Source organism: Acinonyx jubatus, chromosome F2 (assembly GCF_027475565.1).
Source record: "Acinonyx jubatus isolate Ajub_Pintada_27869175 chromosome F2, VMU_Ajub_asm_v1.0, whole genome shotgun sequence".
NCBI classification, from domain to species: Eukaryota; Metazoa; Chordata; class Mammalia; order Carnivora; family Felidae; genus Acinonyx; species Acinonyx jubatus.
The window spans coordinates 67640800-67655850 of record NC_069394.1 but is presented as its reverse complement, the minus strand read 5'-3'; the positions used below and the strand labels follow the sequence as shown (position 1 = coordinate 67655850).

At 35.3% G+C, this 15051-nt stretch overlaps 1 protein-coding gene across 1 annotated transcript in view; it reads right to left on the bottom strand.

Annotated features, from left to right (window-relative positions):
* Nucleotides 1-15051, bottom strand: part of LOC113594762 (translation initiation factor IF-2-like) — a 398057-nt gene that overhangs the window by 186706 nt on the left and 196300 nt on the right. Inside the window, exon 6 of the mRNA XM_053208219.1 lies at nucleotides 10147-10208. The gene's annotated coding sequence lies outside the window, so the exon portion shown is untranslated. The remainder of the gene's footprint in view (nucleotides 1-10146; nucleotides 10209-15051) is intronic.

The window sequence follows — 15051 nt, the reverse complement described above, 5'->3', positions numbered from 1 at the left end:
CTGATGTTTGTCTTCGATAAACGTTATCTCAGTCCAAGTCTCATGTTAGCCGTTCTTCCCTATTTCTTTTGTTCCATGATATGCACAATCTTCTGGTGGTTTTCCAGAAGCATAATTCCCATATGTAACTTTGTTCCTGTGGAAAAGTCAGTTTTAGATCACACTGTTCAAAATAAATCTCCAGGAATAGAAACTAAGTTTGTTTAGATAACTGTATCACATATGATTCTAATTGTATAAGAAAAAATTAAATATACAATGATCTTCTTCTATAGAACTCAGTAGGTTTTAATAAAATCTGGTGCAAAATAGCCATCTAGGTTCCATCCAAGTTTTATAAGTTTAGGCCATGAAAACATTATGTAAGGCTGTTCCATATTTAAGAACTAGATGGTAGTGCTCATAGACGTTTTCCTTACTAGCATCTCATTTCCATTTTCTCTTGAATTCTGAATAAGTTTTAATTTGAAGGAAAGTGATTATAGGTCCATGGAAGGAATAGTAATTCTTTACGTTGCCAGGGACAGGGAGACTCTAAACCCAGGTGAATGATGTGGTCAGATTCACATTTTCTATGGACTTTTCTGGGGGCTGTGGAGGAGTGAGAGGGAAATGGAAATACTGCCAGCTGGGAGATCAAGTGAAAGAGCTGTGCCAGCAGAGAGGGACAGGGAGACACAACCAACAAGGGCCTGAACTAAGGCAGGCAGTATAGGTAAAGAGGAAAAACAACATTGAAACACTATTTCTCATATAGAGTTAGAAGCACCAGATGACTAGTAGCTAGGCTTTTAGTTTGAGTGATAGAAAACTGGATAATGCCACCAACTGAAGTAGAAAGAAAAGAAAAAAGAGAATAAGAACACATGTGAGGGTGGATATGTGTGATGGTTAATTTTATGTTTCGACTGCGCTGGACACAGTGCCCAGATTAAACTTTATTTCTGTGTCTGTGAGGGTGTTACTGGGCAAGATTAGCATTTGAATCAGTGGACTCTGTGTAATAGCTTGCCCTCTCCAGTGTGGTGGGCACCAGCCAATCTACTGAGGGCCTTTCTAGAACAGATAGAACAAAAGGGGGAGGAAGGAGGAATTTAAGGAATTTACCCCTTTCTTCCTGCTCCACTGAAATAACTGGGACATCTCATCTCTTCTCCTGTCCTTGGATTAAGATTTATACCATCAGCTCCTCTGGTTTTCAGCCCTTCACATTCAGTCTGGATTACACCACTGGCTTTCTTGGGTCTTCAGCTTGCAGGTGGCAGATTGTGGGACTTCTCAGTCTCCGTTTTATATGTATACACACAAGCTCCTATTGGTCCTGTTTCTCTAGAGAAAGCTGACTAATAGATGGGAGTGAAAGTAACTGGTTTTGAAATAAGATGAGTTTGAGGCATGTATAAATGTCCAAGAGGAGATGTTGTTAGAATCTGATGAAAGAAGTCAAGACTAGAAATACACATTTGGGATTCAGAGGCTGTAGTCCACATCCCTATAATGTTAGATTCTCCAGGGAAATAGAGTTAAAGGAACACAGGGCCAAAGGCAGAGCCTGTGAGAACATTGGCAATTAAGTTGTAGGGAGGAGACAGCAAAATATCGGGTAACTGTTGTTTTGATATGTAATATAGAAATTCAAATTAATAAACTTCCATAATTAGAGATTTTATAAACCTGGGAGGGGAGAAGCTTTGTAGTATGAAACTTGAAGATTCTTAAAGATGATTTGATAGACATTTTTATTATTCTCAAGAAAACTTTATTTTATCTTAGTTCTAATATCAGCCCTAATATCTGTACTACTCTAATGTAGCTGAAGTAAAAGTAAAACAAAATATGCACACACACACACACACACACACACACACACACACACACACAGTGCTTAAGGCACTGCCGGTAAGTATCCAAAACTCTGCAGCAGAGGCTTACCCCTTAATTAATATCATTATAGTCATTTTTAAAATGTGGTTCAGGGCAAAATTCCTTAGGGTGAAGTACATAGACCACTAGCAATTACCTAGAGTACAAAAGAATCTACCAGTAGTTTGCAAGTTTATGGACAAGAAACAATGAAACAATTTTGGTAACATATATTTAACAAATCTGAAATGTAAAACTATGATGTTTGCAAAAATTGCCAAAAGCATTTAATAATCATCTACTAAATATTGTGCTGGTATTTTTCATCTCGAAAAACATGTATATTCTCATCATTTGTATGACATATTTTTTTAACTTTTTATTTTCCTTGTTATCATGAAGTTTCTTTAAATACTTGATACCTTAAACTAGATTAATGGTTCAAAACTGAATCATCAAAGCATTAAAATGTATTGATGAAATAGCAATACAAATATAGTTACTCAGATTAATGTTTATAATAGTAAACAGAATTCCAGGGAAAATATAAAATGTGAATCTGAAAACATGATTTTTTCATACATGCACCCCAAAAAATAATACTGCAGTGTGGAAAATAAAATAATAAATACCTGAGAATTATTGTTTTCCTTTGGTAGCTAGACCATTGTCTGTTACAAAACTGACAATTAGTGACATGCTTACTTCATGCAATTATATATACATATATATATTTATAAATATAAAGCACTGTTACTCTTCTAGTAAATAAAATTTTTCACAAAGGAACATAAAATAATGTTCATTATTTGAAAATATTGTTTGAAAACACAAAGTATGACACTAATTTTGAAAAATTTATAAGACCAGTCATTAAGTTAGTAACAAATGATGTGCAGTCAATGTGATACACCACATTAATACAACAAAGGAAAAAATGCATTATCATCTCAAATGACACAAAAGAAGCATTTGACAAAATCTAATACTCTCCCATGATTAAAAAAAGAAACACCCAGAAAACTAGAAATGGAAAGGAACTTCTTCAACATGATAAAGAGTATCTATGAAAAATCCATAGTTAACATTATGCTTAGTGATGAAAGACTGAATTCTTTTCCTCATCGATCAAAAGTAAGACAGTGTGTCCTTTCTTGCCACCTCCATTCAACAGTACACTGGAAGGACTAGCCAGGAAAAATAGGCAAGAAAAAGAAATAAAAGTCATCCAGGTGGGAAAGACAGAAGTACAACTATCTTTATTTGCTGATGACATGATCTTATTTAGAGAAAATCTTAAAGAGTTCACAAAAATATGATTAGAGTGAACAAAAAAATTAATCAATCTGGCAGGATACGAAATCAATTATATTTCTGTACAGTAGTAATGAACAATCTAACAGTGAAATTAAGAAAATGATTCCATTTATGATGGCATCAAAGAGAATAAAATATTTAGGAATAAATTTAGCCAAGGATGTGTAATGTTTATACACTGAAAGCTATAAAAGTTATTGAAAGAAATTAGAGAAGATCTAACTAAATTGAAAGATATCTCATCTTCACGGATTGAAAGTCTTAATGTTGTTTACATAGCAATATGACTCAAAATGATCTACAAATTCAATTCAATCCTTATCAATATCCCAATGGCTTTTTTTTTGCAGAAATAGAAAAATTTATTCACATTCACACAGAAGCTCAAGGAACTCCAAAGAACCAAAGCAATCATAAAAAAGAAGAGATTGGGCAACTCACACTTCCCAATTTCAAAAATTACTATAAAGCTATAATATCAATATAATCAGATACTGGCACAAACATAGACACATAGATCAATAGAATAGAATCCAGAATCCAGAAATAAACCCATATACCTATTGTCAATTGGTTATCAAAAAAGGTGCTAAGACCATTCAATGCGGAAATAATAGTCTTTTCAACAAATGGTGCTGGGACAATGGGATAACCACATGCAAAAGATTGAAGCTGGACACACCATATACAAAAATTAACTCTCAATAGATCAAAAGCCTACATATGAGATCTAAAACTATAAAATTCTTAAAAGAAAACAGGTACAAATCTTTATTATGGATTCTGGCAATGGATTTTTAGGATTGATATTAAAAGCACAAGAAATAAAAAGTTTGATAAGTTATATTCTATCAGAATCAAAAACTCAAAATTAAAAACATCAAAAGACACAATCAAGGAAGTTAAAAGGCATTCCACAGAATAGGGAAACATATTTCTAATTCACGTATGTGGTAAGGATCTAGTATTCAGAATATATAAATATCTCTACATACTCAACAAAAAGGCAAACAACTGTATTTTTTTTTAGTTTTATTTCATTTATTTATTTTGAGAGAGTACACATAGGGGTAGGGGAAGGGAAGAGAGAGAGAGAGAGAGAGAGAGAGAATCCCAAGTAGGCTCCATGCTGTCAGCACAGAGCCCAACATGGGGCTTGATGCCATGAACCACGAGATTATTACCTGAGCCAAAATCAAGAGTTGGATGCTTAACCGAGTGAGCCACACAGGCACCTTGCAAAAAACTCAATTTAAAAATGGGCAAAGGACTTGAATAAATATAATTCCAAAGATGGCGTAAAATGAGCAATAAGTAAATGAAAGGCTGTTCAACATCATTAGTCATTAGGGAAATACACATCAAAACCACAATGATATAACACTGCACATGCCTAGGATATTTATCATTAAACACAAAACAAACAAAATTAAAGAAAACAAGTATTGGTAAGGATGTGGAGAAACTAGAACCTGCATACATTATTGGTGGTAACATAAATGAGGCAGTTACTTTGGAAACCATTTGGAAACCAGTTACTTTGGTAACTCACAAAGTTAAATATGGAATTTCCGTATGACCCTGCAACATACCCAAGAGAAATGAAAAAAAAAATGTCCACACTAAATGTGCACCCACTGTTATAATGTGTTATTCAAATAGCCAAAAAATGGACCAACCCAAATGTCTATTAACTGATGAATGGATTAAAAAACACGGTGTATATATAAAATGAAATATTATGCAGCCATAAAAATGATGTACTGATATACACTACAATACAGATGAACCTTGAAAATATTACATTAAGTGAAAGAAGCCAAACACAAAATCACATATCATATAATGTGATATGTGATATCACATATCATATAATGCTATTTTTATGAAATGTTCAGAATAAGAAAATAAGTAAAGACAAAGAGATTAGTGGTTGCCACAGGCTAGGGGAAGAGAGAATGGTGAGTGACAGCTTAGTGAGTACACTAAGCATTTCTTTCTGGGGTGATAAAAATTTTCTGGAATAAGATAGTTGTGATGGTTGCACAACACTGTTAATGCACTTAATTGTACATTTTTAAATGGTGAAAAAATGAACTTTATGTTATGTGAATTTTACCCCAATATAAAAAAGGAAGTGAAAACACAGTGAAGGTATTGCCAACATCTCTGTCAAATTAACACTGTCAATGTTAATGTACTGCAGGGGCACAAAAGGCAAAAGGATCTTTTTCTTGTGTGTAGCATACATGCTACTTTACAGTAGATAAAATCATATATGCACACTGTATCTATCAGGTTTCAGCATATGTATGAAATGTAAACGATGCAGAAGTGCTTGTTCATTTTTATTTTGTCATTGAAAATCCATGCTTCAGGAAAACAGAAGGAATTTTATGGTTAGCTAATGCCAACTTTGCGAGCGTTGATAAGAACACTGAATTTGAACTCTACTTCTTGTCCACTGTGTGATAAAATGCAAATAAATGGAATATTCTTCCTAATCAAGGCGTGGTCCATGGCAGAGCAACACCAAGCACCACTAGGAGACTCCTGGGCCACTCATTGGACCTGATGAATCATAATCTGCATTTTAACAAGACTTCCAGATGATTCACGTGCATATAAGACTGAGAAACTCTGCTCTAAATCAATGTTCCTCATTGTTAAACTGTAAATGCTAGATTTTATTTATTTTTATTATTTATTTATTTTTCACTTTTTTTGAGAGAGAGAGAGAGAGAGAGAGAGAAAGAGAGAGCATGCATGAGCTGAGGAGGAGCAGAGGAGAGGGAGAGAGAGAATCCCAAGGAGGATCCGCGCCCAGTGCAGCGCTCAATGTGGGGCTCTATGTCGTGATGGTGAGATCACGACCTGAGCTGACATCAAGAATTGGATGTTTAATGCACTGAGCCACCCAGGCACCCCCTAAATTCTGGGTTTTAAAACCCACACTTTTAAATTTTAAAGTCAGTGTCTTTGACTACATCAAGTACTCTTGTGAAAGGTTAAAATGCAACAACATACCCTCATGCTTTTCTCCTCATCCACCAACTTTCCCAAATACAGTTTAGTAGAAGAAAATAATGGTTAAGAAGGATTAAGGAATAATCACTTACCCTAATCAATGTATTTGCTCATTTCACACATGCACTAGAGCTATAACTTCAACAAAATGAAATTAGAGTTCAGGTTAAAGCTTTCATTTTAGAGTAAAGCTTATTTACTCTCCTGTGTGTTAGATGTGTCATCAATTTGCTACTAACTCCTCTATTCATATCTGCCCCATCTATCATCTCTTCTACAATCTTTTCATAGTTAAGAAATATTCATTAAAATTACATATATAAATCTCTTCTCTGTTTTTTGTGATGAATTTTGTCATCACAGACTGTACAACTGAGTAACTTCCAAATTCTTTTTTCTTTCCTAGATGCTGTCTCAAATTGTACTATTCACCTTTTTTTCCTCCATATTTGGAGTTTTTAGATTTTTTTTTCTTCTTCTTTTCCCCCCTTTTCCATCAAATGCTATCATCACTAAACTTTTTGGTATTTTTAAAAGCTGAAATTTGATTAAGATATACATCTTTTTTTTTTCAGGCAATAGTAACCCTTTACTTTTGCACAATGCTTTACAGTTAGCAAAAGGTTATCACACATTGTACCAGTTAAGACTCAAAACAAACTTATGAAATAGATAGAAAAGACATTTTACTTCAGTAACAGCTCAGAAGTCAAGATACAGTTTATAGTATCAGAGAAAGGAGAAAATCCAGATCATCAGCCATATAAAGAGAAATACAACTGCCAGTCACCTGCTTTGTAAACTCTACAAACAGTGCCAATTAAGGAAAGGGCAATACCATTATTAATAATTTTATTTTTTTAATTTAACCTCAGTGAAAAGTATTCAAATATAATATGTTGGAAACTCTGCATTGAGCCATCAAGATAAAACCTTTACTTGAAGGCTAGAAAATCAAAACGTCAAAGAGAACACAGATAGCAAACAATAAAAGGAACGCTAACACAAAAATATATCATCCAACGTAAGTGAAGATTTGTCCCAAGATGAAGGCACTGCAAATCAATAAAAATTCCATGAGATTCAACAAAGCAGTACATTTTCACAAAGGGATGACTTTATAAAATCCTTGCAAAATAATGCAAAGGGATCTAAAAGTCAGAAACTAGATAAAAGCACTAGAAAAAAAGAAAGAAGCTCAAATACTCTGAACTAATAGCTCAATTTATGCCCTTCAAAACAATCCCTAACAATTGGTAACTGTCAGTGCTATGGACTGATGGCATTCAATAGATACTTCTTGACTAAGTCATATTCTGATTATTTTTAATTAAAAAATTGTTTTTGATGTTTATTTTTGAGAGAGAGAGAGAGAGAGAGAGAGAGAGAGAGAGAGCATGAGCAGGGGAAGGGTAGAGAGAGAGGGAGACACATAATCTGAAGCAGGCTCCAGTCTCTGAGCTGTCAGTACAGAGCCCAACACGGGGCTCAAACCCATGAATTGCGAGATCATGACCTGAGCTGAAGTTGGACGCTTAACCAACTGAGCCACCCAGGCGCCCCTGATTATTTTTTAAATTTTTATTTATTCTTTAGAGAGAAAGAGTGAGAGCACGAGCAGGGGAGGGGCAGAGAGAGAGGAAGACAGGATCTGAAGCAGGCTCCATACTCGATGCCAAGCTCAAACTCGTGAACCATGAAATCATGACCTGAGCTGAAGCAGGATGCTTAACTCTGCAACCAACCCAGAAGCCCTAGTCATATTGTGATTATGACGAGAAATTATAATTAAGAAGAAAGAGAAACAGGGATGGAAGAATGGGGAGTAAATGAAAGGAAAAGGAAGGAGGGAAGGAAGGAAGGTAGGAGGGAAGGAAGGATGGGTGAAGCGAGGAAGGGAAGGAGAGAAGGATAGAGGGAGAAGGGGAGGAGAAGGGAGAGTTAGGGAAGGAGAAGGAACTAACCTATGGCGAAAAAGGAAACAGTTTAGTGATTAGGAAATCAAATGGCACCAAACCAATTATTCTTGAAAATGAGTAAGGCTAAAGTAGATCACAAAGATAAGGATTTATGTGAGGAAAAGGAGTGGAAACAGTAAAGGGCTTTCATAATGACATCAAAACCAGAAATCACTCTTGGCAAAAGGATGTCTAAGTAACTCCACTTTTAGTCTCATGGTGTCCTGTTAAGACCACTTAAAGAGTACATTACAATAAATGCCCTCAGTAGTTTAAATGGCCCTTAGCCTTGTGGGAATCAATCACGGGTACTCCTTAGAACCCCCGTAATCAAAGTAATTCCAGGCCGTGTGTCTTGACAGTGGCCATTATGATATACCACTGGCATGTTGAGATAGTTAAGATCTGTTCACAACACAAACAGGTGTCTAAGAGCTAGTACACTTATATTCAATCCAAGTGAACCTTGGTGACTTAGGAAAAGGATCCAATAACACTCAACCAAGACTCTAAAAGCAACTTCTACAAGCAATCTATCATTTATAGATGAATTTGTACTTGACAAATCAAAGCATTCTCATTTTAAGTAAAGCTAAATAAATAATATGTTATAACCAGGATTCCACATGTCAAAGAAAATGTGAATTGAAGGAATGAGTCAAAAATATAAAATTGTTTTTGTTTCTATTTTCCAGCTTTATTTGGTTATGAAACTGATTTAAGGCAATAATTATGCTGTTATTTCAGAAAAAAAATGAATAGAACACTATTTTTCCAGGAAATTCATAAACTTTGTCAAGAGAAATTATTCTGTTTGTAAGTAAAACTTTGATCAAATTGTAACATTAAGTAAAATTTTAACTCTTTAAGAATCCGGATTAAAATAAACTCATATTAATACAAAGATATCAAAAAGCTAAATTTTACCCAAGTGATATTTGAATTATAATGCTATCCTCAGATTTTCAAGGTTTATCTGATGCCATTTCTATTTTTCTGAGAATGATTCACATTTCTACCTAAAAATCTTCTTCTACTCATACACATTTTATGAATTTATTATGTTGAACCATGCAAAACATTCAGTTACCCTTCAACAGTCAATACTTAATAATTGCAGATCCTAAGCACTCACTTTTGTTTTTGTTGTTATCATTCTTTTTCTTTTTTTATAAACAACTGTGGTACAGGCTCCATTTTTGTGCTTGATTGGAAACAAGGCATTAAAGTATAGTTTGCAACCCTGGTGCACACCAGAATCATCTGGGAACTTTAAAATACACTATACTAAGGTCCCATGCCAAAGATTCTGTAACTATAATTGGTTTCCAATAAAATCTGGGCATCAATAGTTCTTGAATTTCTTCAAATGATTTTAGATTGCATCTAGATTGAGAAACACTGGCTAAATAAAATGAGGCTTGGGAGTCACTTTTTTCCTCAATGATAATAATCACCATAAAAAGTATTCCAGTCTAGAAAAATTAGAACTCAGGTGACTAAATTGCATAAGCCTTAACGAACCCACAACTGAAAAGAAGCACACCACTATAAAAAGAGAAATATTCATATATTATTACGGTTTTCAATATGGAAAGCAACTCTTGGTAGATTCAGAAGTAATTTGCATAGAAGTAATATGTAAAGACTGATCACAGCGAGCTCCAGAAAAAAAAAACAACTGTGAAACTGACAAGTGAGTCTTTAGTGCCCTGCTCTGCCCTGTCTTCACTCTACATTTACCTTCCCTCCGAATTTTCAATACTAGGCTTTTCAATTTTCAATACTAGAATTTTCAACACAAGGCTCCTCTAGAGAGCTAAGGTGCTAGGAAAGATTTCCAGAAGAAAACAAAAATGACTCCTTTGGAGTCAAATATTTATTGTTTAATGCACACCTGATAACATTATGGCAATAACAATGCAAACAAATAGGAGTATGATGAATAAAACACATTATGAGATTAAATATTTGTGCTTACTTTTAAATGCGGACATACGTCTCTCTATGGCACCACATCCAGAAGTTTCCTTGAAGAGTATCCTAGGTATGAAAGAAAAAAAAACTCTTTAGTTTTTCAATAAAGCAATAAAATGTGGTGTTTGAAATTTGGCTGTGCCACTTTATGACCCTGGGAAAGATACTTAACCTTTCTAAGCTTCAACTGTATGGTGGAAAAAATAAAATATAAATATTAGACAGGATAATACATACAATATAAATAGCATATGGAAAGCTTTGATAGATATTAGCTGTCATTATAAAAAAATCACTGTTTTTATTTTTACCATTTTCTTAAGAAACCATTTTTGCATCTAAAATTATGTTTAAAGTTATTTTATATGCATCTTTTATTTTCCAAAGCACTTTTTACTCATATATTTTCATATTATATTTGGTGAAGACAGTCATTGAAGAACCAATAGCATTAAATTATAATGGACTTATTCTATCTACTACTTAGTGATCAAAATAAAACATGTGTGTAAAGTTTTAGTGTAATGTTTATTAAAGAATCTCCTCATCAGAAACACTTGAAAACTCTTTAAAACATACATTCCTTTGCTCCCCACGGATCAACCCAATACTAATCTCAGATTCTCTCCACTTGCCTGTTTCTTGTTAATAATCCCATCTGCTAAATTTCAAAGACACCTGTTGTTATCCAGCACTTCTTGGAGATACATCACTGGTGCCCTTTCCTCAGCCTTATTTTTAGTCAGTTGTAATATCCTATTGATTTGACTTCCAAAATCGTTCTTTCGTATTTCCTTCTCTTTTGCCTTCCAAGTACCATGACTCCAGACCAAGTTCTATTAACTCCTACATGAGCCTTCCCCCAGCCAACCCATTTGATTCATAGCCACCAAATTAACCTTCATAATGAAAAATCTAGAGTATGTTACTGTCTTGATTAAATATATTAAATACTTTCCCATTTCTTACAAAAAAGCTAGCCTGACATTTTTAGCTAAATGAGCATTCAAGGATTTCATGAGAGGACTTCCATCTGTTTTCAGGGATTTATTTCACACTACTCCTTTTCACCTACCATCATTTTCAACCAAAATGGAACACAAGTTCTCCTATAAACACAGCTCTCATTTTCTGGCCTCTTTCTGGTTCCTCAAGTTGATGCTCACCTGTCTGATTATACCCCCAGGCAAATGGGAGGTGGGAAATCGGATGTTTCAGGCATTTAGAAGCAGAGGTAGAAGCAGGGCAGAGTAGGGTAGGCAACATTTTGAGAAAAAAAGGTTACCAAAAGTTTGGAGGAGCTGTTATCAATTTAAATGGCTTAGGTAGAAACAGAAAATCCTTATAGAGACAAATGGGATAGCAATTAGGTGAGAAGAGAATGAAAAACTGAAGTGGAGGGTGGAGGGTAAAACCTGGGAGAATTTCCCAAATCACATCCTAGGACTTTCATAGGTTCCTTTGATCTCAAGTTGGGTGGGAAGAAAGATGTTAATACTGCCTTCTTTAGTCTGAACTTTTCCTTTTTTAATCATTCCGATTTCTTGCCACTGACATCATGCCTATTAGTCATAACTTTAGCACATGTTACCACCAAGAAGCCTTCCCAAACTCTTCCACAGAGCTATCATTCCTTCCTCTGAATTGTCAGAGCATGCTATTCTCACTTTTGTGTCACATTTGATTCTTCCTATTTTATTGTAATGTTTGAGAAGAGGAATCATGTAATTTTCATCTCTGCCCCAGCAGGGTCTAGCTGTTAATTACCTAAGAACCTTTCTCTGTGTATGTGTGTATTGTATCTCTTCCTTCCTCTTCAGCATCCCCATTCACAAACAAAGAAAATTAGGTCGATGGATACTAGATGATTTATCCTGGGGAATAATCACCATGACATCTCACTCTCCTAATCATTCTATACTAAAGAACTCTCTTTCACTCAGTCTTTTATAAATCTGTAATATCTCTCAATAAATGACATAACTTTAGAGTAATTTTCCAAGTGATTAAGATAGTCAGTCAGCCTATCTGTATATGTGGAATTTCTACCAACCTTAAGAATAATTAAAGAAATATTTCTTTTGAAATCAAATAGCTATAATAACATGAACTTTAAAAAATTTGTAAAACATACCTAATACATTTTCAGTCCCACATACTGTCAGCTGCATCTAGAACCCAATGCTTTGCCCTTTCTGACTAATTCTTGCCTTATGGCTTCTAAAACCCCATGACAGATCTAGTGGTCTCTCTCTCCCAAGAACAAAAGCAGACCCAATTCTTTTCTCTCTTGGTCTAGCCATCCACCAGCTACAGATTTCCTCTTCTCTCCCACTCATCTGTATGAAGAGTCCTACCATCCAATAAAGCCATTTGTGCTGACAGGTGCTGCTTACCTAAGGAATGAATCATCAGTTGGTTTCTGAGGTTCTGAATCAGCAGAGCCTCAGCTCTAGCCAGTGTCATTAGTTGTAGATGAAGTGATGGTACCAGAGGCAGACTAAGTGGACCAAGAAGGCAGGAAGGACTGCTCTAGCCTTGCTACGATTAATAAAAGCATTGCTACTGAGAAAAGCTGTAGTTAAAAATGAAGAATAACAGTGCTAATATTTTGCAAGTTGCAATACTGTGATTTATAAAAAATATATATTGTCATCATTCAGATGACCAAAATATATTCCTCAAATATATTTTGTCTACCCCCATGTTCCTGGCTCACAGCTCCTAAAACGTTTGGAATTTCCTGTGATAAGGGTGATGAAAGTCTTTTGTTATGTAAATGATGATGGGTTTTGGATCCCAACCAATGGCAGGGTTGCTTGCTGTGAGGACCAACCCCGTGATTAGAGGGTTGGAACTTTCAGTCCCACCCCTACCTCTCCTCTGGGGAGAAACAGAGATGCTGGAGGTTGAATCAGTCCTTGGCCCATGACTCAGTCAATTGTGCATATGTAATAAAACCTCTATAAAAACCCAAAAGGGGAACTTGCAGCTTGGTGAATGTGAGGAGATGCAGGAGGGGCACTCCTGGAGAGAATGTGGAAGATCTGCGCCCTTTCCCCTACTTGCTTAGCGTATCATTTCATCTGGTTGTGGATGCGTATCCTTTATATCCTTTAATAAACTGGTAAATGGGTTTCTCTGAGTTCTGTGAGCTGCTCTAGCAAATTACTCAAGCTGAAAGAGGAGCCCATTGGAACTTCCAATCTGCAGCCAGTTAGCCAAAAGCACAGATCACAGCCTGGGGCTTGCCAGTGACATCTGCAGTTAGGGGTGGAGGGCAGTCTTATAGGACTGAACCCTTAACCTGTAGAATTTGATGCTATCTCCTGGAAGACAGTGTCAAAATTGAGTTCAATTCTCAGAACTGAAAACTGGTGCCCTATAATGGGTGTTTGGGGACTGAGAACCCCCCAGATTGGAATTGGGTCTAGGACCCTAGAAGAGAAGTGGATAATTTGATGTAGGTCAGCTTTCCTAAGGTATACATTAGGAATTCCTAATAATTTAGGAATTATTTGTGAAATAATTTTAGCAACCTGTGAAGTGCTACTACGTATGTGAGAAAATTCACAATGCACAATGTTTACATATTAAAAGCTCTCAGTAATTAACATTGTTTAATGCAGGGTACTTCCAATATAATCTACTATAGAACCCCCTTTCTGATAACACCTCTGATGTATATACTCCAAGGAACACACCTTGGTAAAGGCTAATCTAGTTTGTTCATACTTTTACATTATTGAATAAAAACAAATGCTGGAGGGGCACCTGGGTGGCTCAGTCGGTTAAGCATCCGACTTCAGCTCAGGTCATGATCTCATGGTTCGTGAGTTTGAGCCCCACGTTGGGCTCTGTGCTGACAGCTCAGAGCCTAGAGCCTGTTTTGGATTCTGTGTCTATAAATAAACATTAAAAAGTTTAAAAAAAAATGTTGGAACTGATAGAATCAAGACCATGATTTGCATTACTTATAGTATTAAAAGGGAGAGAAAGAATTCTCTCTTTTTCTACCCAAACTGTCCCAACACAAAGATAATTGATTTCATCTTTGCATTTTAAAAAGCCATATTTACTTTTGTGAGTCTATTTTCATATACAATTTAAAGTATACATTCTGCTCTGAGCCATGAAACATTTTGCAAAATCACATGTTTCATTACACCAAAACCATAATGAATATTGGCAAAATAAATAAGATTTTCTTGTAGTACAAAAAATTACTGACAGTTTAAAACTAAAATCTTCCTTTTTAATGTTTATTTATTTGAGAGAGACAGAGAGAGAGAGGGAGAGAGAGAGAGAGAGAGAGAGAGAGAGAGAGAATCCCAAGTAGGCTCCACACTGTCAGAGCACAGCCTGATGCAGGGCTCAATCCCATGAACCATGAGATCATGGCCTGAGCCAATATCAAGAGTGGGTTGCTTAACTGACTGAACCACCCAGGTGCCCCTAAAATCTTCCTTTTTAATGCACATTTTTTTGTTTGTTTTTCACACCTGACTCTTACTTATACCATAAAATGAATTTTTCTGTAAATTGTATCCTAAGATTCATCCAAAACAAAACAAAATAAAACAAAGCCAAACTAATAGAATTAATGTTTCTGGAATTGATAGCACTGTGACTAATAATACATATATTTTTATGCACACAAATTAGATATAGATGGAGCCATAATACAATAGTCATAGTTCCTTTTTATAAAAGTGAATAAAAGTAAAAGTAAATAAATTTTGGTGACCCAAAGATAGAAATATAACCAGCAAAGCTTGTCATTAATGTTACATACTATCTGAGAATTCTGTTTGAAAGTAACCCCTTAAATCAAATGAAATGTCTCATTTTATACATGAATCTATTGTGCATAATCATCATGCCATACTGGACTGTTTCACTTGAAGCC